Source organism: Drosophila kikkawai, chromosome X (genome assembly GCF_030179895.1).
Source record: "Drosophila kikkawai strain 14028-0561.14 chromosome X, DkikHiC1v2, whole genome shotgun sequence".
Taxonomy (NCBI): domain Eukaryota; kingdom Metazoa; phylum Arthropoda; class Insecta; order Diptera; family Drosophilidae; genus Drosophila; species Drosophila kikkawai.
Window position 1 is genome coordinate 24924778 of NC_091733.1, and position 26656 is coordinate 24951433.

At 30.8% G+C, this 26656-nt stretch overlaps 1 protein-coding gene across 7 annotated transcripts in view; it reads left to right on the top strand.

Moving 5' to 3' along the window:
- The window catches only part of rg (A kinase anchor protein rugose), a 211871-nt gene that overhangs the window by 65544 nt on the left and 119671 nt on the right, over positions 1-26656 (top strand). The window lies entirely within an intron of this gene.

A 26656-nucleotide genomic window follows, 5' to 3' on the forward strand; every position in this document is an offset into this window, starting at 1 on the left:
TCTCGTTCTATCTCTTTTTCTCTCCGCCTCCCTTTTAATATTTTTTTTCTCTACCTCACTCCCATTTTTTTTTTTTATAAACTTTTTGACAAGGGGTTTGTCTCTATGTAGTACACGGGAATGCTACACCTGCTTACTTTATATTCCTGTTTTTATATTAAAAATTTATTTTAAATATTTAATTTTGATAATTTTTATAATTTTTATTATTATAAAAACTTAATGTGATGAAATTCGTGGTGAAAAAGTTATTCTCTTGTATATATGGCTTCATTTTCATAAACATTTTGGAACACTGGTTATTATTAATACTAATAAACTAACAATTAAAAAATTAATAAACTAATAACTAGCTTAAAGAACCTATTGTTCTGGATACTTTCCCACTCGTAAACATTTTAAAGTACTTAAAAAAATACCTTAAGCATATTGGGCAACACTGGCTACTGCCACACCCACTACGTTATTAAGGCCCACGCCCACATTTGGCGCCACGCTTCGACGAAGCTGCAAAGCTTTTAATTAAAGCATTTGCATTTTATATCAGTACCGCACACAGAGAGGAATATATAAATATATATATATATATATTTGCACATATATATACCACCAACGATCTACGCACACCATTACACCTGAGCGGTGCGCCGCAAGTTATGCAGTAGAAAAAATACAACATTTTTCCCGCACATTTCCGAGGGGTTTTCCTCCATTTTTTTTATGCAGCTTCCTCGGTAATTTTTTTTTTTTTCGTACTTTTCCTTTTGTTGTTTGCGAATGGCGAGCGGCGCTTTTGTATCTTAATTGATTTTGCTATGTGTGGGTGTCCTGTGTCGGTGTAAGTGCGCTAATTTTATGATTTGAATAGTGTGCCTCTCTCTCTGCTTCGCCCTTTTCCGCTTTTCACGCCCATTTGTCTGTGACTGTGTGTCTGTGTGCGTGAAACTGTGTGCAATTAAGTGAAAAGTGCACACAGCAATGGAGCCCAGGAAATTGCAATTGTATTTGTCTATGCGTGTGTAATTGCGATGGGGGGTGGTGTGAGAGAGTGTGGACTTAGACAATGAACTCAAGTGCAATAATTAATGAAGCAAAGCCAAATGTGAATCGAGGCCGGAGGAAGGTTTTGCAATTTTATTGATTCCGGGGATAATGTGTTGGCATTTTTAAAAAATATTTTCAAGCATTTTAAATATAAATAGTTTAACTAGGCATTCTCTTTAAATATACATATATTTTTAATCAAAAAATAAATAGGATTCTTTGGGTATTATTTATGCGGCTTCTTTGCCTATTTCTTCATATTGTTTTCGGGAATAAATACATTTTGAAATAAAATTAATTAAACTAATTTTGAAATTAAACTAATTTTGAAATTAAACTAATTTTGAAATTAAACTCATTTTGAAATTAAACTAATTTCAATTAAACTAATTTTGAAATAAAATTATTTTTAAAATAAATTAGGTTTGAAATTATATTAATTTTAAAATTAAATTAAGTTTGAAATTAAATTAATTTCAAAATAAACTTAATTTTGTAATTAAAATTTGGAAATAAAATTAATTTCGAAATAAAATGAATTTTATAATTAAATTAATTTCGATATAAAATTAATTTTGTAATTAAAATAATTTTAGAATTAAATAAAGTTTAAAATTTAGAGAATTTTAAAATAATATTAATTTTGAAATTGAAATTAAAATAATTTTGAAATTAAAATAATTTTGAAATTAAAATAATTTTGAAGTTAAACTTATTTTGAAATTTATTATCAATTGATTCCCCATTCTCGTATGCCATTCTTTTTAGCTCTAAGTTTCCAGGACTTAAAACACTTAAATGCCTCAAATTCTCATCTTATATTCCTATTAATAATTCCTTTGGCTCGAGCCATGTTTGGAAATTGTCTGCAAATAATTTTTGGGGTTACTCAAATTGCAGCCAGAGGAGCAAACTGGATGTGCAACCTGCAACATGGATATACAGGACATGTTGGCAATGTTGACACAAATGGCAATTGCGGATGGGAGGGGCGGGCGGCGGCTAGAACCAAAACTGACTGATTGACTAAGTTCAGGTGGTATAATGCTAACTAACATGTTGTTGCTTGTCGTTGGATGTTGTTGCATGTTTGTTGCAAGTTGCAACTTGTAGCGCGCACACACACACACACACACACGCCCACAGGGTGTTGGGTGTCCAACTTAATTGCAATTGTCTGCTGCCATAGAGGAGTCTGCATTTTGGTCTAGGGTTTCCAGGGTTGTCGCCTGTGTTTATGCATATGATATGCAAATATTGTGGTATCAGTGTCGCCACACACTCACACGCAGGCAAGCACACGCAGTTGCACGCAGTCTAAATGGCCTTGCATTTGTTAGTTTTAACACTTGAAGAAATTCCTTAAATATTTATGATGTTTATTTTAAAGAAAAATATATATATTCTTTCCGAATTTTTAAAAATATAATTGTATATTAAAAAAAAAAGAAACTAATTTTAATTAGTTAAAAATAAAATAGAAAAATAATATTAAATCTTTGATTTTTCTAATTTTTTTAAAATACATATTTTATATTTCCTTATTTTGTTTATATCCTCTTATTTTTTAGAATGTATTTTTATTTGTATACCGTAATTTTTGCTGCCACATTTGCCCACACGGACACCTCTGGGAAAAGAGAAAGACAACAGCAATTTACACAACACATTTGCTTAATTTATATTTATAACTTTAACACACACACACAAACACAAACACCTAGGGAGAAAGAGCAAAAGAACGATTTTAGTTTGGTTTTTGCATTTGCATAATCGCTGCCAATGCGAGACAAAGAAAGGAATAGGGATAGAGATAGAAGAGAGCTGTGTGTGTGGTAGAGAAAGCTGCACTCTTTAAGCCCAGTTTTTAAACAAAAAAAAAATATATATATATATTTTAAAGCTGACTAGACAACGATGGTATTCTCTCACCACAAAACCGAAACCAAAACCAAAACCCCCAACCATCTAGGATGGCCATCATCCATTAGTCATTCCGTTGGGTGTGTGCCCAAGGAGAGGGGCTTGACGAGCAAGAGGTGAAAAAGGGTTGCGTCTGCCACTTGAGACGCGCTCTGGACATCCGGCACAGCGGCAGCAAATTGCAATTGGTAGCCGTCTGATGCTGCCGGCTGCATTGTTTACACTTGATTTTTTTTTTTATATTTCCTTTTTTTTTGTAGGGTAGCACTGGGTATAGTCGAAAAAATAACACAAAAATCATGAGGAAATGTAGGGTATTATTATAAACATTAAATACGGATATAAAATATTAATTAATACTAAACAAAATTAAGGGTATCTAATTTATATTAAAATCAGTCACAAAATGGTTGGTGTTGTGTTGTTGAAAAATGTTTTAGGTTCGTGAAAGTGCATTAGTTGAGAATCTATCGTAAGATGTCGTTAAAAGTCTGCGGTGAAACATTGTTGAAAGTATAATATTGAACCGTTGTCTTAAAATTAACATGTACTTTTTCGAAAAGGTTCAACAACGTTTCACCAACCTTTTTGTTAATGAATTTTTAAACGTTGTTGAAAGTCAATGGTTAAACATTGTTGAAAATCAAAGCTGGAAAATTGTCAAACGTCTGAGTTTTCGAATAGCAAAACGTGTCTACAGTAAAACGTTGTTAGAAGTTGTTGGTGAAACATTGTTGAAAAATTGTATAGACTAGCCTTACATTTAAAAGAAATCCTTTCCGACTTTAAAACTTAATTTTTAATGGAGTTTTAAGGAAACTTTTGGGTGTACTAAACCGTGCTTATTACTTGCAATTACATTGCTACCAACATTTATTAAAGAGTATTTTCCAAGTTTATCAACGAGTCAATTAAATGTCCCTTATTACTCTCAATATTGTTGAATTTTTATTGCAAACTTTTTCTTTTCCTTTTTGTTTTGTTTTTGCACCGACATTCCGCTTTCATTAGGGTTAAACGAAAAGGAAAAAATGGAATGAGAATTGCCTACTTTTTGGGGGCCACATTCCTCTAATGATGCAGAAGCAAAGACGATGATGAAAGCGAAGAGTTGAGAGAATGTAATTACAGCTGGGGGGAAAATGCAATACAACAAAGCGGAGGGAAACGGAGGATAAGCCAGTCAGTCCAGTGGCCGCGCCGCAACAACTTTTCACAATTTTAACTTCAGTTGCAGCCGCCACAAAAAGCGGGGAGAAAATCAAATTTATTTTTCTCTTTTTTTGTTGTTGTATTTTATTTTCTGTTGTTGTTGTAGCTGCCCTTTTGGTTTCTCCCTATTTATTTATTTTTTGTTTTGTTTTGGTTTTTCATTTTATTTTTTTTCTCTGCTGAAATAAACCACAAAGCGCAGTCATTGCTGCATCGCATCATCCTCAATCGGCGGTGAAGTTGGTAGTCCATCGTCCTGTGCACCCCTTTTTATCCTGCCATTCACCTTCAGTTTATCGTTTTTCATTTTTGTAGTGGACTTTTGGATTTATGCGCACACTTGAATTTGCATTTGCCCACAGAGAGAGGTTGTTTTTTTGTTTTCTTTCTCATTTTTTATATATATATAAATATTTTTTTTATATATATTTTTCCTGTGTTTGGAACAATGCCATCCCCCCCCCCCCCCAAAGAGGGAAAGAGAAGCAACTGTTTTCTGTCGACGGACAGGGGAATAAGCAGGTTTTCACTGTTCGGATTGTGTGGAAAATCAAGGAAAATGGCAGCTTTAAGCGGCGCGAATGCCTCGCTTGATTCATATAAATGGCCGGCGAACATTTGCGGTAATTTATCGAAACACACAACTTCCGCCGCTGCCACATGCCGCATGCTACATGCAATCGTTGACAACCACCATGACTACTACTATATAGTAAAGCATATATGCTATATGTGTATATATATATTCCTGTACGGATGACCACCACAACGTGGGCGTTAATTGAATTCTATTGCCAGCGACACTGCCTAAGCAGCAGTGAAAAGTGTGTGAAAACTCCGAGTGCCACATTAACATCAATTGAAAATTGCCAATTAAATTATGAAAAGCAGCCATAAATTGTGCATTGAATGTATAGATCCCTATAGCTTAATACCCAGATTTTGAGTCACTGCAAATGCAAATGTGCATTCAGCTTGACAGTTTCAATGGGTCGCCGTAATGCCAACTAATGGAAATTAAGTGTGTTCAATGAAAGGGATATTTTGTTCAATATTTAATTGATTTTTCTAAAGGAAGAAAATGGATTTTAGAATTAGAATTAGAATTAGAATTAGAAAACAGATTTAAATCTTAAATGGACAAAAAAACAATGGTTAATAGGTTAATTAACCATTTTAATTAGGTTATAAAAAGTTTATCAGTCGAACTTATTTATTTATTTTATTATATATTTATTGAGTTAAAAAAATATTATGTATAAATTCATAATTTTGTTAATTTTCTTTTATTATTTATTTTTTTTATTTTATTATTATTATTATTATTGTTTTTTTTTATTTACTTATTTATTAAAAGGACATACCTTTTTTTTTATTTACTTATTTATTTGTTTTTTATTTAATTAGTAATTTTTTTATTTATATTTATATTTTTTTATTTATGTATTTATTTATTTTATTTATTTAATTTACTTAAATTATTATTTATTAAAAATATTTATTAATTAATAATTTCCTTCTATTTTATTTTATTATTAATTTATTTACTTATATATATATTTTTTAAATTTATTTATTTTAATATTTATTTTTTGTATTATTTATTTCTTTTATTATTTAGTTATTAATTTTTTTTAAATTTATTATTTAATACTTATAAATTTATTTTATTCCAAGTACTACAAATTAATTTATTTTTCCATTAATTTTTCTATTTTTTCATTAATTAATTACCAGATTTCACCTGTGGCTTAAATCCCTTTCGAGAACTTCTCAATTTCAACTCTGTTCCTTTACCACTGGCCGTTTTATTTTCATTTTCCTGGCCAAGTCTGCTTCTGTTTAGACCCCCTCAATTTGTTGTCATTGTCAATTTGGCCTTCTAATTTTCAGGCTGATTTCAATTTGAGTCTCCCAATCCTACAGTCCCGCTGACTCCCCTGATTCCACCTCCTCTTTCGAATTTCCCAGACTGTTCCGCTTTTTCACCATTTTCGGGGTCCTGTGAATGACATAAATATTTGATGGGACCCGAGGGTCACACTCACACACACACGCACAGGAGAGGCGACCGATGGGATAATGTGTAATGTGTCTGTATTTGTGTTGGACAAATGCCGCCCCCCTAAGCCACCCCCCTGCCCTGCCATGTCCTTCTAATTTGATTGTTTTCTCTGTTTTTGTTTTTTTTTTTGTCGTCGATTTCTCTCCGTCGATTTACGTCACTCGAAATGCAAATGACAAACGAATTTTATTTGCTGCCGTTTTGTTGTTGGCAACTAATTAGGCAGCGACATTTGTGGTTTCCAGTTTCCCTCATTCATTTTCTTATAAATTTCCATTTCCATTTCAATTTCGCGTGATTTAATTAAATGTCAAATTGAAAATTTTCGGCAATTTATGCATGGCAATTTCTTTGGCTTTCTGACTTCGTCCATTTCTCTCTCTCTTTCTCTCTTGAAGGAACACCCCCCTCCCAAAAAAAAAATACCCATAAAAACCACCCATCTGAATTTGCTTCTTCCTGCTTTAGCTTTGCCTTTGCTTTTTTGGTTAGATTTGCTTTTCATGGCCGCAATCCGCTAATGCGTCTAATTGCATTTTTGGGCTTGGAAAAGCAGTCACCACACCTGCCCTGTTAGTGTGTGTGTGTGTGTGTGGGGTGTATACACTTTTTAAAATTCTAGGTACAAGAAGAATTCTAGACAAGAAAGAAAATCTTAAAATAAACCAAAAAATTTATGGGAAATTATATTTCTTTATTTAAAATTTATTTTTAAAGTTTCATTTTGAGTTACACCTTTTTTTTCAATATTTTCTTATTAAAAATTTCCCAATTTTAAACCCAAGCTTAATTAGTATTTCTCTCAGTGTCTCTAGGTATTCGTATCTGTGCCTGCTTAGGCAAGTGGTTTTTCCTGCTCGCCCGCATTTCTATGCATGCCATAAAAATGGACTGCGGGAAAATGCGGTGCGGTGCGGCGCGCGCGGCAGCCGAAAAAGGAAAAAGCTGCTCAAGCGGAAAAGCGCATTAATTTTTGTCTACCCATCTCGCTTGCACCTAATCGCGTTTCCCCTAAAACTCCCCCTCCCCCAACACTTTTCATTCACTTGTAGTTTTCCATTTCGCTTTAATTAATCAAACCGGGAAATTTGTCTGAAACTAATCTTGTCATTTTGTTTTGGGATTATTTTTTGGAGTTTGGGTTTTTTAATAATAAATAATATATATTTTTAAAATATTTTAAATGTTTTAAAATTTTCTGTAACATTTTCTACGAGTTTTAAAATTGTTTAAGATTAATTTATTGAATAAACCTAACTATACCTGACCTTTTTCTTATAGTAATATTTTTAAAAATTATTTAGTAGTTTATAATATAATTTAATAAAATTAAAAAATATTTAAAACTTACTTAAATAAATAAATTTTAAATTTCAATTTAAATATTTAAAATTTACTCAAAAAAAAAATTGTAAGACAATTTTATATATTTTAATATTTTTATATTTTACTTAAATAAAAAAACTTTAAGAAAATTTTAAATTTTTTGTCTTTATTAAATTAGAAATAAAAATTTATTTATTTAAGTACATTTTAGTTTATTTTATTTTTTATTTATTGTATCTATATTAAATGATATATAAATTATAAAAACAAAATATACATACATACATATATATATTTTTTTAAATATAGCTAATATCTCATTTCGAAAATTCTCATAAATCACAATGACCTATTTTTCTTATGCTGCTTTCTGTAGAAGATTTTCATCGCCTGTCTCGTTTATCCTGACAGCAAAAACACCCATCCGATTTGCCGATTTTCCAAGGGAAAACCCCGCAGAATTTCATATATGGACGTGTGTGTGTGTGTGGGCTGTATATATATGCGTGTGTGTGTGGGGTGCATTATTTCTAATTAGGAAAGTTTGTCTGTCAACTGAGGCGGCGAGTGTGCGACAGACGGCAATGGGAAAACTTCTTTGACTTTGCCAAATCAAATTCAAGTAGCGCCAAAATGCCAAATAAAAACGAGGATTTGGGAATGGGATGGAGAAGCCAAAGGAAAACTCGGATTTCAACAATCTATCTCGCTGTCTGTTCGAAGAGAACAATTGCCATATAAACTGGGTCCAAAAGTTAATGAGCAATTGCCTAACTCTACAGGCAAATGTATATTTATTTACATATATAAATATATATATATATGTACTTATGTATATATATATTTCTCCAAATGGTATGCTGCGTGTTTGGGGCAACATTTACATTTTGTATAACTTCCGGTTATCAAGTGCATAAAGCATAAATGACAAAACCCATAACTCAAACACAGACAGGAAGCGGAGGCAACATTAGAAATGTTTAACTTTTGCTTTTATTTCCAACTTTTACTCTCGAGTCCTTTGAATTTCATATTTGTAAATATATATGTATGTATACATATCTATGTTTGTATATCTCTCTGATAAACTAGAACAATAGCCTTTATAATATGTGTATATGTATTATGTGTTAGTTTAATATGTTTAGTTGCTTATTAATTGCATTATTATTAATTATTTATTATTTGTAAATTATTTAAGCATTTTTGGAACTTAAATTAAATTATCTTTTCTATTAGAATTACTCTTTTTTTTTTTTTTTTTTTTTTCCTTTTTTTTTTTAAGGCATACGGGGAGTACTGTTTACCCCTTTGTGTCCTTAGTGTCTGTTAATTCAGCCCTAAAGCGGGCGCGCCGGCAACCTTATTGGTTAGCATTTTCATAATTACAAAATAGCATAAACATCACATTGTAGGTCGTCTGCTTCTGGCCCCAGGCGACCGAAAAATGAGGTCTCCAGGGTACCTCCTCCTCAGTCTTCTGGGGACTTTTAAAATCTTTCAAAAGAGTGCTCAAAAGTATGCTACAATATTTTACTTACAAAATATTGCATTTAAGACACATTTTAAAATATTTTATATAATAATGTAGATATGTGTATATTTATTTACATGACACATTTAACATTTTAATTAAATATTTAGTATTTTTATTAAACATTTAATATTTTAATTTAATATTTAATATTTTAATGAAACATTTAAAATTTTAATTTAATATTTAATATTTTGATTTAATATTTTAATTTTATATTTTAATTTAATATTCAATATTTTAATTTAATATTTAATATTTACATGTAATATATATATTTACAAAATAATGTTTAACCCACTTAAAGTCAATTTAAAGAACTAGTTAAACCTGTATTTATATGTATAATTTAATTTATTAATTTAATTGTTATTTATTAAAATATTTTATTAAAAAGAAACATATTTCTTTCAATATTTTCAATCAAATTTCCTCTCATTAGTGTCTTTTTTTAATGTAGTTACAAAGTGTTCTCCCTCTCTCTCTCTCTCTCTCTATCTCTATCTGGCTTAATAATAATTCCTATTATATCCTTCCCTCCTCCCCCCATTATCCTTTATCGCTAGGTAGCCTTCGATATGCCATCTGCCGACATTTGGTCATCAAAAAACCCAATTAAACAAAAATGGTGTCCACAGGTGGGGTTTCCCATTTGAATTTATCGTAATTGAATTTGGCAATTAGCATTCAACTGTTATCGGGGGCATAATTCATTGAATATTACTAACCAAATATGGTAATGAATGAAAAGGTGGGTGGACATCGAAAATGGAAATGGAAATGGAAAAAATATGCTCGAGAATAAAATCAAATGGGGGGAAATATTCAATTTCCAGTGATTAAAATTAGTCGATGACAGATGTTGAGCGATATATATACATATATATTTCTATATTTTAATATAATATATGTATATCAAAGCTAAAGTTTTGAAAAAGTTTTTTTTTTTTTTAAAGATTTTCTGGTGCAAAAGTTTTTACATTATACAGTTTCTGAACTTTGCCCTCGGCTTAACCACCAATGACTACTGATTTCATTTCCATTTTGTGTCATAAATATTTTACAAACTTTGAATATTTTTTTAAATTTTTTTATATAGATATATATATTACATATAAATATATTAAAATATTCTTTTAAAGTCCCACAGACAGTTATAAATGTTGAACAAACCCATATATATGACATGTATTATTTATAGGCTCGTCTGAATATATATACACAGATATCTGGCTTGTTTCGCGTGGCCATTTGCAAATCCAATTAGCTTAGATTAAACACATAAAATGCAGCAAAGGCAGCAGCAGCGACAGGAAAAAACAATAAAAAAAAAGGATACCCATTCCGGTTACAGTGGCGGCGGCGGGGGGGTTGGGTAGGGGTTGTCCTCCACCGACGGGACAATAAATCTTGCATACAATTTATTGACAATGCTTTGGGGCGCTGAGCAAACAATGTCCTTCCGTTCGGGGGCCAAAAGTACAAAAGGATATGGCTGCAACTCGCCGCTGCTGCTGATGCTGATGCTGCTGTTGCGGCTTTTCTGGCCTCCAAAATTCTCTGTGCACTATATATATAAACTATATATACACCTTAAATATATATATATATATTTTTTTTTTTTTTTGTTAATATTAACAATTAACGCAACTGGCGGAAGTCTGCAAGATTTATAGGCGCTGATCGCCTCCCATTTATAAATATTACTTTGAAGCTTAAAATCAATATTGGCTACGAAAAATATCAAGTACTTTGCTATAAAGATTATGAGTAGTTTTAAATATTTTATAAAGGATTATAAAGGATTTTTGTGTTAAAGATTTATTATTCGATTATTGATTAAAGTTTTTAAAGGATTTGGAATTCATTTTTAAAAATGTATAACTAGTTTTAAATTGAAATTTTATTGATATTATTTTTAAAATTTTTAATAATATTTTTTTTTTCTTATTTTATATCTTATATCTTTCTTATATTTATATTACTTTTAAAATTTAAAATAGTTTATTTTAACCTTACAAAGCATATTTTAAGATGGGATTTATTAATGAAAAACGTTTTTAATTTTCTATGTTTTTATTACAAATTTAAAATAATTTAAATAAAAATATATAAATAATATTTAAAATAAAATTTTTAATCAAAAATAAACTATTTTGAAATGTAATTTATTAATATTATACAAATTATTTATTTAAAATTATAAAAAATCCAAATTTTGCTTCAACAACATTTATTTTTAATTCATAAATTTCACTATTTATAAATAATATTTTTTAAAAATTTTACTTAACTTACAAAATGTATTTTACATGGAAAAAATTAAAAGTCAACAAGGATATTTAAGCTTTACAATTTATAGCAGACACTTTATAACTCCAGAGGGCGCTATTTAAAAGGTTAGAACGGCAAATCTATAGGGTAATACCTTAAACTAGTCAAAGCAATTAGTAAAATCCATTTATTTAATATATTTTTTAATTAAACATTATAAAATTAACCTTAATAGAAGAAACCTTATAACCAAACTGTTCAAAATATCCTACAAAGCTTTCAAGCAAGCTTTTTTCCTGAGCTTTTGTTATAAATATCCTGCTTACAGATTTTATGGCAAAGTGCGACTCCAGCGGAATATTTTGGTACATTTTTTCCCACCAGGACAAAAGGAAGGATGTGTGTGAGTGAGGGAGTGAGAGAGCGCTGGGCGAGAATGAGACAGATGACGGGACAGACTAAGTTAAGGCAAGCAGAAATGATCTAAATGAATGACTTGCAGGCAGGAGAGAACGCAAACTGAATTTTAATTGAAACATGAGACATGATTCAATTTTGAAGCCTGCGGCTGTCTAACGGATTTTAGGCGCCGCCAGGACTCATCACAGAGATAGAGAGCGAGTGAGAGAGACTGAAACTTTTCCCAAAAACTTTAAGTTTTTGCTTGTCTCTTTCGGCTAATAAATTTCGCATTTGCCTATTGTTGTTGCTGTTGAATTACTCGCACTCGTATTCCGTTTGCAAACTGCAACTATTTATATTGTTTTGACTCGGTCTTGTTTTTATTGCTGCCGCTGACAAGGCATAAATAAAAAGCTTGCCTTGGCTTGGGCTTTTTCTGTGTTTTGTTTTTAATTTGTTGCCCAGCTGCTGCTGCTACTGCTGCTGTTGCTGCTGTTGCAGTTCTGTTGTTGTCAGTTTTATGTTGCTGCCGAGACAACTGACATAAAAAATGCAACACTGCGGCGACTGTTGCTGCTACGGCTGTTGTGTTTTTGCAGCAACTACTACTGCTGCTGCTCCTGCAGCATTTTGCTGCAAAATTTGGGTCACTGCGGTAATGTTCTGTCTAGGTTTTTGCAAAGTCGGTGGCCTGTTGTTGATATTTTGGCTTTTTGTAGTCTTCCACCTTCTCATTCTGCTACTTTCAGTAAGAGGACTGGACTTCTTTCCTTTGATTTTAGCTTCGATTTAGCCAGGATCCTTGCCCGGCCAATTATGTTGGCAATTTTTCATAGATTTTTGGCTATTGCAACTTTAATCGCATTTTTGGCCACAACAACAGGCAGCAGAAGCATTCGAAAAACATTGTTGCTGCTGCTGCTGCTGCTGCGGGGCCAAAAACAACACAAAAATAGCAACCCGGCTTGGTGTGGAAAATGTGTGGAAATTGTGGAAAAGAGAGGTTGTAAAGGTGGAGGTTGGGGGGAAAGTTCTCGCAGAGTTGCCTGCAAAATGCGTTGGGTACAAAAAACTTTGTGCATATACATTTATCAAATTGTTGTTGCATTTAGAGCGCAAATAAGTGGTTTATGATGAAGCCTCCTCTTCCTATTTTTTTCTACCATTTTTTTCTTTTTTCTCTTTTTTTTTTGCACCCCTTTAATGTCCTTAGCTTTTGACAGGGATGCTTTCCTAAAGGGAAATATTTAATGGAAAAATATTGATAGAAAACTATCGGTTTGATTTAATTAATTGTTTCTAAACTATAATTGAAGCTGCTAAATAGTTTTAAAACTATTTTAAAATTTAATAAATACGACATTTTTTTTTAATTAATTTTTTTTATATATACAAAAAACCCATAATGGACTGTTAATAATCGTTGTTTATAGGAAAACCGATGTTTTCAATTTCTTTCTATAAAACCTGTAAATATCGAACGTAATCTTATCATTTAAAATATATAAAGCTCTGTTTTACAATATTACTATACATTGTATTCAAAATATTAAATATCGATAGTATTTATCGTTAAATATCGAAAGGAAACTTACAGAACTGGGATCCCCATAAGTATAAACCAAATGTTTAAATATAAATAAATATTAATAAAATAAAATATCAATATAATTATTAAAATAAATAAAAAATCGATACTATTCTAAAATATCGAAAGGATTGAACAGCTGAATAACTTTGATTATAATAAAATAAATAAGTTTTGTTTATTATCTACAATATCAATATATGTAAAAAGATGTGTTGAATTTATTATTTAATATTGATTTATCAATAAATATTGAAAGAAATCGTACAAACCTGTAGTTTCGATAACTACGAACAAAATGGACTGTTTAATATCGATAAAACCAATAAAATCTAAATAAAACCTATTATAGATATTATATATATCTTAAATTATCGATCCCATATGTATAAATCGTTTTTTGTTGTCATATCTAACTTTAAACCTTTTTTTTTAAACACATCTTTTTTTTTGTGCGTTTTTCCCTGTTGTTGCTGTTGTGCTTTTGGGCTGATGTTGCTTTTGGTGTTGATGTTTATGCTGCTGCTGCTGCTGCTGTTGCTGCTGCTTCATTTTGCATTTTTACGAGTATTGGCAATGTCGTGTTGTTGTTAGTATGGTTGATGTTGCTGCTGCGCAGGTTGTTGTTGTTGCTGTTTTTGTTGGGCCTGCGAGTGGCGCTATAAATTGTTTATACGGTTCACTTGGCTTTCGGGCCATTTGGGATCACACACACATACATATATGCAATGTGGAAAACAAATTTTCATTGGACGTGCTTGAAAATCTATTAAGCGTTGATAATTCAGCGTTTTCTGGCTTTTATCAGGATGGGGTAAAGGGTCAAAACAATAAATGGACAAACACGTACACTATCTCACTCGCTCTGACATGCGTTTGCCTGTCTTTTCATGTGTTAACATTTAATTGAAGCCGAATCAACAGCAGAAAATACGAGAAAAACATTAAGCTGATTTAAAGGTATTAACATAAACAATAAAAAAAATATATATATATAATAAAATGGAGGAGATGGAATAAATAAAACAAGACGACAAGGACGATGACGACAATGTTGCCATAATAATTTTAATATATAAACACAGCTCCGATAAACGTTGGCTTAATTGCATCTGAAGTCAGGCGCAAGGAAATTTGAATTGTTGACAATAATTTATATAGTAAATATATATATATATGAAATACAGATATATACCGAGTAAAAAGGCAAACAAATGTCAGCCATAAATTCAATTAAATTTCCCATAAGAGTTGATAATCAAATTTCCATTGCTCAAAATGAAAATCAAAATGGGAAAAATATTGTTTCATTAATAAATGACAATAAAGCAATATATATTAAAAAAAAATAGCTTTGCAACATATGAACCAAACTTTGACACACAATTTAATTAAGATGCGGAATATTCGAAAATCTGTTGTTAATCAAATGGCATAAAAGCGTTTAAATAAATTCAGGCTGTTAAAATTAAATAATTTCATGATTTTACCCAAGGAAAATAAACATAATACAACTTTTGATTCAATGAAAAGACTTAATTTAAGGTTAATTAAAGGAAAAATAAATAAAAATAAATAATAAAATATATTTTAAGGAACTTTAATAAATCAAAAAGTTTTTTAATTAATACAAATTAATAATGTAAGGTTTTAATATTATTTTTTTGTTTAATTTATTGAAATTAAAGCCTCTAAGATTACAAAAAAAAAAGTAATGGGTTTATACTTTGGTGAGACTTTGTCCTTTTGTAATTTTACTTTGAAATTCAAGCAATTGTCGGGTCTAGTTTCCTCATCCTGTTTACATTGTCCTTTTGCCTGGTCATCCACATACTCTCCTTCATATATATATATATACAATATATATATATATATCCCCATATAAATAAGGCAAAAGGACACAGGTATTTTCCACTGATGCTAAGCTGCCTGCCAGTCCCCCCATTCATCTTCGACCTCGAGGTAGCCATTTTGTTTTATTATTTGTCCTGGCAAAGGCAGCCAGAGATCCTTCGTCCTCTTTTGTTTCATCTTTCTTCTTTGCTGCGGGTTTCTCTGATGCTGATTGTTCCAGCCACGACATTTCGTGCTGTGTGACAATTGTTTTTACTCCGAACAAACCAGCAGCAGCAACAACTAACATCAACTACAATGACAACACAGAAGGAGAAACAGAAAGCACAGAACACTGACAGAAAATTTTGTGCGCTATATTTTTGTGGGATAATTTAAAGAGAAAGAGTATTAATCTTATATTCATTTCATTAATATATATCAATTTATTTCAAGATTGAGCTCGCTTCTATTACTCCCAGCGTACTTTCTCTCTTTGTTGTATTTTTTTTTAAATAAATTATTTTTTAATAAATTATTATATTTAATTAATTTAAGTAATTGTCCTATTATTTTTATTATTTTTTTTTTAATATTTCTTTTTTATTAATTTTTGTTTTATTAATTTTTGTTTTATTAATTTTTGTTTTATTAATTTTCTTAAACATCTTTTTATAATTTTTTTTAAACATATTTTTTATTATATTTTAATTTTTTTATTGTATTATTTGTATTATTTTTTATTTTATTTTAATTTTTTTATTGTATTATTTGTATTATTTTTTATTATTTTTTTTTTTTTTTAATATTTTGTTATATTATTTTTATTATATTTTTTTAATATTTCTTTTTTATTCATATTTTTTTATTATTTTTTAAATATTTTTTTATATTATTTTTATTATTATTTTTAAATATTTTTTTATATTATTTTTATTATTATTATACATTTTTGTTTATTATTTTTAGAATTTATTTATTAGTTTTAATTATTTTTATAATTGAAGCTTCCTTTCATTTTTCCCAGTGCACTTTCTCTCTCTCTGTTGAATGTAGTTTACAGCACCGCGAGGCACAAAAATTCTTAACCATGCCACATGAAATATGGTTGAAGCTTGAGGTTGCTGGGGGTTGGGTGGGGCTCGGTTGGAATTATAAGACGCTGTCCTTCTGCCTTTAGTCTTTGTGTCGCCCCCTTTTTATTTTATTTTTATTTATTATTATTATTTTGTTTTTACTAAAACAAAACTCTGCTGCTCTTTTATGCCTTTTGCCATATAATTTATATACGCTCAAATATAAATAACAATGAAACGAGATGAACAAAATGCGTGGCACATTCTGGTTTGTTGTTTTGTGTAGCGCGTTCTCATTTCATTTTTAGCGGTTTGTTTGTTTTAGCCAGATGGGTTAGTCCTTAGCCTTCTCAAACCCTCCGTAAGGAGCTTTCGCTTGAATTAAATTTTCCTAAATACTTGAAAATGCTTTCAATTTTAAATATATAATATAATATATATTACTACCTTGGAAATCTATACATATTTATTTTCTTTTAAAGGCAAAATGTGCCAAAAACAATTGAGGGAAGTCTCACAAAAACTTGGACATCAAGTGGCAGATTGTTTCTGATATTTTGTTGCTGTCTCTCTAACAATTGTCGCCCAAAAGTCTGACCAATTGCAGCTTGTCTTTGGGGATTTCCACTCGAACGGCAGAAAGTTGAAAGCAAAACGTAGCTGCTGCTGCTGTTGGAGAGTTTTCCGAAAATTCGTAGATAAAAAAAGAAAACTTGAAACCCAAGAGAAGAAACGAGAAGGAAACCAGGCTATAAAAATTACTAAAACTACAAGGAGGAACTTTTCTGTAGCCGCTTAACAGTTAACAGTTATAACCGCAGGGGGTTGGCTTGAAGGAATGGAGAAGGTCTTGGACCCATCATATTGTCTATCAGAGTTTTCATTGCTTTTCCTCCTCGTCTCTATCTCTCTTTTTCTAAGAGTCAAGTGCTCGGTCTCTAATAAGTTAACTGGTCTGTAAATTGCCTCGGCTCGATGTCCACCTCTGTCTTGTCTGTCTCTCTTTGGCAGAGCCGTTGCCTTGGTTATCCTCGTGGGCCATATTTATTAAGTTATGGTCAACAGTGGGATTATAAAGTCATAAAATATTGGGGGGTATAGAGCTAAGCTCGGTTTAAGCGGCGTTTTGTGTCACCAAAAGAAAAATGGTTGAGTTAAAAAAATATATATAAAACACAAAACCTAAACATTGGCCATTTTGGTATTGTAAGTGGTAACTGTGGCTAGAATTGTAGTGTTTTTTGAAAATTAGTACCCAAAAAATAAACAAAATAATAGTTAAATATATTTTTAGTTACATTATTTGTTATATTAATAATATTAATCATATATTGTAATATAAATAAATTAAATAATAAAATAAATTTTTTTATTTATGTTATATTATTTTTTCTTATCCAAGTTTTATTTTTATAAACAGCTCTTGGCTTATTTTAGGCTATAAATATACTAATTAAAGTCACTTTTATCTTAATTAAACATTAAAATATAATTTCCGATGACAATCAATTAAGATTTTTCTTCACCGTTGTCATTATAATCTTACAATTACGCTTCACTTGGCTCAACCGCCTCCCCTTTCAAACTCTCAATTTGTTGCCGTTCTAATTAGTTGTTCAACTTTTGTTCATTGATACATACATACATATACATATATATTTAAAGGAAACTGTAAAGAAAAATCCAATGTAAAATTCGCGCGCTTTTCCCCCTTATTTCAAGAGCTTTTCCGAGCTCTTAATACAGAAGGTGGCTAGGTAGGTAGGTAGGTTGGTTTATGTTGTTGGCCGTAATTGGCAATTGTAGCAAATTCTATAACCGATTTCCAATGTTCGATGCATTCGAGCGTTGAGCATTATTGAGGGTAATCAATTAATTAACTACAAAATCGCAGTCGACGTTAATGAAGTTGCGGGCAATACGGCAAAAACATGAATAACAACACGAATAACATGAAAAATTATGCCAAACATGAAAGCAACGCATACAAACATACATATATAGTACATATAGGCAATATATAGCAACATCGATGCCAAAATCAATTGAGTTGGATTATTTGCATTTTGTATTCGACATTTGGATTCTAAAAGGGGAACAGCGAATGAAAGCTGTATGGGTTCTCTGATTGAGTGGGGCTAATTAGCGATGGCTATCGATGCAACAAGCTTATGTTTTGTTAATAAACAATGAGAGGGATTTATAGCAAATAAAAAAAATAAAGTTGAAAGAGCTAAATATCCACAGAATAGCTTTAAAAGGAACTGACTATCCAAGTTGGTTGCTTTATTAGTGTGTATTAGTATCTTCTTAAGAATTTATAGTGTTTTTAGTATCTTAAGTATCTTTAGTATCTTTAGTATCTTTAGTATCTTTAGTATCTTTAGTATCTTTAGTATCTTTAGTATCTTTAGTATCTTTAGTATCTTTAGTATCTTTAGTATCTTTAGTATCTTTAGTATCTTTAGTATCTTTAGTACCTCTAGTATCTTTACTATCTTTGGTATCTTTAGCATTTTTAGTGCCCTAAGTAGTAACTTTAAAAAGCTATTTATATTTTTAAGAAAATCCTATACATGCAGATATTTATTTTCTTTAATTTATTGCTATTTTATTACAATTAAACTCTAATTTCTTTATTTGAATTTCCCCCATCACCTGTGTCACCTGGACCACTACTAGTTTTAAGTTTAGCTTCAATTTGCAAAAGGAATCACTTGAATGCCGCAGCAATGTTGCAATTTCTGTGTGCAATCAACATGTATACACACAATGTGTGTGTATCTGTGTATGTGTTTTAGTCACGCTCTATTAACTTGTAATGAGATTAGGTAATTGATTGAAGGGTGGCCCTGGCTGATAGGAGGACCTTTGGCCCAAAACCAAATGCGCAAAGCCAAAGCCAAAGCCGAAAGCCAAAGCCAAAAACTTCAACCCATTGATTGATGGCGAAATGCGACTAACAAATTTTCACTAAAAAAAAAGGCTGAAATAAGAAAATAATAAGTACATAACACAGAAGGAAGGAAAAATCTTGTAAATATATAAATAAAAATATTATAAATATAAAAAAATTATTAGAATTATTATAAGATGAAAATACACTTTTTAGCAATTTTTATTGTGAATTTTCAATGGTGTTTTTTATTAAAATTATAATTTATATTTTTAACAATATTTGTTATGCAAAAAAAGTTTTTTATAAATATTTTGGCAATTTTTAAAGGGGTGTTTTAAAGTTAAAAAATATCTTTAGCCATTCTTATAGTGCATTTTAAGAGTTTTTTACGAAAAATGATTTTTTTTTTTGTTTGTTTTTAAGTTTTTAAAGATTTTAAATCCTAAAAAAAAATTTTAATATAATATGAAAAATACCATATTCCTTTAATTTCTTACTGTGTACTGACAACATGTTCAGGAATATCACAGCAATTTTGTAGGGACGAAAACGCTTCAAAGTTCAACTTGATTGAGTGGCAGGCAAGGCAGTCAGCGGTCACGTGTCGCTGCAAATAAACAGATTTTCATTCCAATGCCACATTCCAATTCAAATTCAAATCGACACTGAGACACTAACTAAGTGATGGAGCCAGAGATAGAGATGGATATAGACAGAGATAGAAATATATACCAAGGGAAAGTAAGATAGAGAAAGATGCTGCAGAGATATGGAGAACATTCGGTTTCCACCTGCTGTGTCCTTCACTTTGCCTTTTCTATTCACTAATTTTTACAACTGAGATTTTAGCAGAAAAAAAAACAAAACAAAAAAACTAGGTGGCTAGGGGTTAGCCTTTTTTTTTTTCTTTTTTTTTTTTGTTTATACCTTTTGTTTCAAATTTGGTGTCTGCATTTTTTCTCTCTCCTCTTCAATTTTGAGGTCACAGAAAAGAAAAAATTGGCGAGAAAAATACGTGAAAATGCCTCAGGTAATGAATCAAACGAAATGGCAATCTCTCTCTCTCTCTCTCTTTCTCTGGAATAATTGAGAAAAAAATAAAGAAATAAATTAAAAAAGAAAGACAGCCTTGAGTAGAAAATAAGAGGCCTTAATAAACTGAATCAATTAAATATTTAAATCAGTTAAAAGGCTCTTCTTTGATAACATTTAAAGAGTTTATTTAAAATGAAATGTTAATAATTAGTAATTAATATATTAAAAAAATGTGTTTAATAAAATAAAATAGATTTTCTGATATTTTAACGTAATTAACAAGAATTTTATTATTAATTCCTATATTGTTTTATTATTTTTAAATATATTGGTAGATTTTAATAATATTTAACCAAATTTAACGAATATTTTAAAGTTAAAATAATGTGTAACTATTTTTTAAGTGAATTTAAAGCACATATTTAAGGGTATAAATGCGAATAAGATATTTAATTTTTTAACTAAGCTAAAAATTAAACCACAAAACTAAGTTGTCTTAGGTCCTGTTAATTCAAAATCAAATAATAAAAAGCCTGACTAAATTCTATTTCTGCTGTCAGTCATTAAATATTCTGCTTTTTCATTTTCTCTTTGTAGTTTCCCCTTTATTTTGTTATATATATATTTTTTTTGTTTTATATATATTTTTTTAATACTTTTTGTTAGCCAGAATTTTGTGGCCGCAATTTATTTACATATTTTGTGCACACTGCTTTTCCCTTCACACACATTGGCCACAAAAAATCCCGCACAGTCAGTCAACAACATTCTCTGTGTGTGTGAGTTTGTTTTTTTTTCGCAGAGTCCTAGCCATATCCTTGCCCTGACATCCTTTACCTAATTTGGCTGCGCCCTTCGCTCCATGAAAACTAGATTATGGTCAACTTAGTGTTGTTACCTACCTGCCTGTGCTGGTCAACATTTTCTGTGGTTTCCCCACAAAAAAAAAAAAAAAAAAGTGCAGCAGCCCCCAATTAAAACCGCAAAGAACAAAAAATTACGCAAATGAAGGTCTCCTCTCTGTTTCTGTTTCTTTTTCTATTTTATTTTATTTCATTTCTATTTAGTTTTGTTTTGGGGCACTTTTGTCGTGTGTTTGTTGTCGTTATGGTCTAATTATCTCTATTTATTATGCTACACTGCCAAGTTACTTTTGTTTGGCCAACTGTCGCTGTCTCACATTCTCTGTAGCTTTGTCCCTTACTCTCCTTCTTCTGCTTTCCCCGCATGCCTTTTACTTCTCATGCAGGTCCTTTTGTTTTTCCTTTGCGTTTTTCTTTTAGTTTTTTGTGTTTTGTTTTTTTTTCGTTCGTTGCTTTTTACATTGTTGTCTTGTTCTTTTGGTAGTTTATTTTCTTTGCTAGCTTTTACTTTTGTTGTAAATCACACACGCACACACGGCCAGAAGAGCATTACAACAAAGAATATATATTTTATATAATATAATAATATATATTTTATATTATATAAAATTTTTTATATTTTCTTTATATCGTATTTCTATTTTTTAAAGCAAACCTATTCGGAATATTTGGTACTTTGAGCTTTTTAAAATTTAAATTTACATCAATTTACCTGTCAACTCTACTTTCTTTTATTATATTAAAAGAGAGGCAAAGAATACAATATAGAAAAAATATATTATAATATAAAATATATTTAAATTAATTTATTTTAAATTAACCTCCTATATCTCTTTCTTTTCTGTGTATCAAAAGAGAGATAGAGAATACAAAGCTAAGCTTACCTTTGCTTTTAAGGCCCAGACATTTTGTTGGCCATTATGTTATTACAGCTGCCTGCCATTTCTCTTCTTTCAAAAAAGGAGAAAAAAAAACTAAAGCCAAGGCAACCACCCTAAAGTGTGTGTGTGTGTGTTTGTGCTGTGCAAATGGATTTGGACCGTAAAAATGCAGATAATGGGGACCCAGCAGCTCATGTGGGTGCAGTTTTTAAGCCATTCCCCCAAAAAAGGAGAGATACCACACACATAGTCATGCAATTAACAAAACAAGAAACCGAATAGCAAAGCCATACGGGGCGTATGCGTAATCTCCTGCTAACGATTTTCTGTTATTTTTAAATGTACAAAAGGGCATTGTTTTGTATGTTATTTAAATTAATTTATAGGAATTTATATGTTTTTTACGATTTGGAAAATATTTGTTATACTTAAAATGTGTTTTTTTTTTAATTTTACATTTCTAAATTTAATTTTTAAATTTGTAATTTAATTTTTAAATTTCTATTTTATTTTTTAATTTAATTTTTAAATTTTTAATTTAATTTTTAAATTTCTATTTTATTTTTTAATTTAATTTTTAAATTTTTAATTTAATTTTTAAATTTTCAATTTAATTTTTAATTCAATTAAACTTGTTTTTCAAAGAAATAAATCTATTTTTTTAATACTTTAAAACATTTCTTTAAAGCAAAATTTCTCAAATTTTTTTTAAATTAAACCACCTGTATTTCTGTCCCTTCTCCCTTTTTTTTCCACCTGGACCTCTTACCCTTCTCAATTCCGTTTACCCCTTTGGCACGTTTTTCCTCGCGAGGGTTTCCCGGTAAGAATAAGGGTTAAGGGGAGGGGGGGGGGGACTAACAGGAAGACGAATTTCAAATTAATATTGCACAAGATTTTTTTTTTTTTTATGTTTGAGTCGGAAGCTTGAAGCGCACTTGAAATTAATGAAAAGCATTTTCGATTGTAATTATGTATTCGTGACTGGAGGGGCCAAGAGAGCCATTTCCGCTGCCCTTTTCCCCCTCCCCCCATGTCCACCCCAACCATCGTTTGGCACTTGAATTCCCCCGCGGGGTACACCCAAATTTTTCCCCGCCCGAGTTTCCTTGTTGCTTCAGATTTTTGGCTCAGCTCATTAGGCATAATTCGAGCTCACCCCCTAGCTGTCTCTCTCTCTCACTCCCTCTCTATCTCTGTCTCGCTTCCTTTCTCTTTTTTTGGATAAATTCAGATGTATATGGGTGGATATAGGGGGTCCTTTGCATTTAATTGACTGTAAATTTGCTGCTCTTGAAAAGTTACAACTAATTTTTAAAATGAAATTAAAAAAGAATGTTTTATAAAATAAATTAAATTATAATCATCATTTTTTTTATATATATATATATCAATTTATATTCCAAAATCCTGAATAGCTAACAGGGAATTCTAAACCTCGTGGATCTATACCCCTTCTCAGATGTAGTTTCAAAAAGTTTCCAATTGTTTTTTAAGTTTCTCTTACCCCAATGTGCCCCTTTTCTTCAGGCGAAATTAAGCCACATAAAAAATATATATATATATTTATTTATATATATATATATCTATTCAACTAACCTGAAAAAAGGTAACCAACTTTTCCAGTAAGGGAGCTAGCCAGTTGGCAAATTTAGCAATAAACTTTTATTAAATCGATTTTAACACTTGACTGAGAACGCAGACGAGTTGATGATAAAGATGATGATAAAGCTAATGATGATGGTAAAAATACCCCTGAAGGATGGACTTTTCCCAGCAACACAACTCGTATTTCGTCTCAGGTTTGGCTAAAAATGGGATTTCTCTGCTGTGTGTTGTCTCCGGCAAATTGACGAAAAGGAATTTCAATTCGAATTACACAAAGTTTTTGTCGCCAAAAAAAAAAAAAACATTGCAGATTTCTTCCAGATATCAGTACACTGAAAAATATATAGAAAAATATTTCAGAAAAATATTTTCCCTAGACTTAAAAATACTTACTCTAGGTTTTACTGATCTGAAAGCTGATTTATTTGATATTTTCCAATTGAATATTTAATAATTTTCTTACAAAATAAATAAATACATTAAAACACACAACAAAAAAGTGTATAATATTATGGATAGGATAGGCATTTTAGATAAATATTAAATATTTTATATTATTAAATATTAAAAAAAAATATATATAATGTATATTATATATGTATCTAACCCATTATATATGTATCTATTAGTAAATATATTTTATATGACTCATATTTTTTTTATTGTGCAGTTTGTTCTCTTATCCCAACCCCCGGTAACATAATGAATTTTTACAGTTAGTTGGCTCGTGATTCGTTTTCTTGAAGGCCATCATCGCCTCGTCCCCCATTCTCCGCCTTCTTATTCCCTCCCTCCCTCGAACCGACATCAAAAGGAGACGCCCAAGAGGCCCGTAGAGAAACGAGAAAAGTTTCGCATTGGCCGGGGCAATAGTTTATTCCACTTTGCTACCAATTAGAGCACTGAATTGTGCCAACAACACACCTTTAGCAGGAGCAGCAGCAGCAACAGCAGCAGGTGCACAATCATCGAAATACCACCCAATACCTCACCCTCCCTCCCTTCCCACGCCTAGTCAATGGCAATTCATTTGAGATATTATATTGCAGTCGCTGGCCGGTCTCGATGGCAATCCCCTAATGGGGTTTATTGAGACATCATCAATCTAACTTTAGTCCACTTCCGCAGCGATTTCACCGACGCCCCGCAATAATTTTACAGAGGTCCCGTCGTCCCCTGGCCAGGTACTATATGCCCGTGTGCATTTGGCCAAATAAAAGTTATCCATAAAATGGCCAATTCGGTTGGGAAAAAAATACACAGAGATGGCGAGAGAGAGAGAGAGAGAGAGAGAATGGGGAGACGGAAAGAGATGAAGAAAACACAATTGCGCCAAAACACAATGGCAAGTGCAGAGGAAAACAGAATCCATGGAATTCTCAACCAATCGGTTTTGATTTGGCTTCAATTTACAACCAGCAACAACGGACTGCTTCTATAGTTTTCAATTGTGGATGGATTTATTTGATACAAGATTTTTTTACTGTATTTTTTTTACTATAACGTTTTTACTATATTATTTTTACAATTTTTTTTTTTTGCTATATTATTTTTACTATATATTCTTTTTACTATACTATTTTTTTTTGATATATTATTTTTACTATATATTTTTTTTACTATATTATATTTACTATATTTTTTTACTATATTTGCTTTCTATATTTTTTTTAAATATATTTTTTTACCATATTATTTGTACTATATATATTTCTATTATATATATTGTTTAACTATATATTTTTTTTTTACTATATATTTTTCTACTATATTTTTTTTACTATATATTTTTACTAATAATATAATAATATATTATTTTTTATATATATATTTAACTGTAATAAATTATAGAATTTAACAATTTCCTTTAAACATTTCTCTAAACCAATATATTTATTCGTTTTTACCTTTGCTCTTGCATTTACCTCACAAATATTTTATTTTTGGAATGAAAAAATGAGGATGTTAACTTTTAGCTTTTTACCTTTTACCTTTGCCATTTTCCATTTGATTTTTTGCCATAATCTGCTAAACATTTCATGGGTTCGTGATTTTCTGCCCAACGAGACTTTAATCTCTTTATTCTTTTAAATATCTTGCTCTATATTTTCTGGTTTTTTTTTTTTGAGCTGAGCGCTTAACCTCGAGGATTATGTTTTTTAGTTGGTGAAAATTCACTTACTTTTTTTCCAACCGAAAAACAATTTGCTGCGAGGCCCAAAAAAGTATGCAACAGAATTTTGCACTTTACTCATGTCCACAAAGTTGCGCCTCTTATCCCCTTTTCACCTTTGGATTTGTAAGTGGGCAAGGGTCTTGTCTGCTGGAAAAAAAAAATAAAATACAAATAAATTATATATATATTATATATAAAGAAAAACATGCTTTTAACTCAACCGACTAACGTTTCTCGTTTCCCTCTCTGTTTCTTTTCAGGTGAGTAAACGCAATTTTCCTTTTTTTTGGCCAGAGAAAAGCTGGCCAAGAACACATTGATGTGTAAAAGTGAAATCCCCTTTGATGTTATCCATTGCGGTTTCTTCTATGAATATATGTGTGTAAGGTATGGGGTATTTTTATATATCGAAATAGGGAAATGTATATCTTTATAGTATATAATATATATAACAAACAGGATGTACCAGCAGCAAACCGCTGAACTAAGGCAGTAGCATTGGCCAAAATTTGCTAATTGCTTCATTAAATGTTTGCCTAATTTCGTTCGAATTAGCTGTGGCACCACCACCACCACCATCATCATCATCATCATCATGAACGCTGTGTGTCCTGCACACTCGCAGGATCTTATTTGTGCTTAATGACTGCCACTCGAAAGCAGCCTTCCTTCCACCCATTAAACCACCCCGTAATCCCCCTACAAACCCATCACTCTGCCCCTGCCCCCTGCCTCCTGCCCGCCATCATTAAGTGAATCTCTTTTTCTCGATTTGCGTTCAAACTCGTAACTGTTGCAGTCGTCCTCATCGTCCATCTAGTCCCAAAAATCCGTGGGAAATGGTAAATCAAAAAAAAAAATACGCCAAGTTTAGCTTTAAATAAAGCTTTTTCACTCTTTAACTCTTTCTGCGTGGC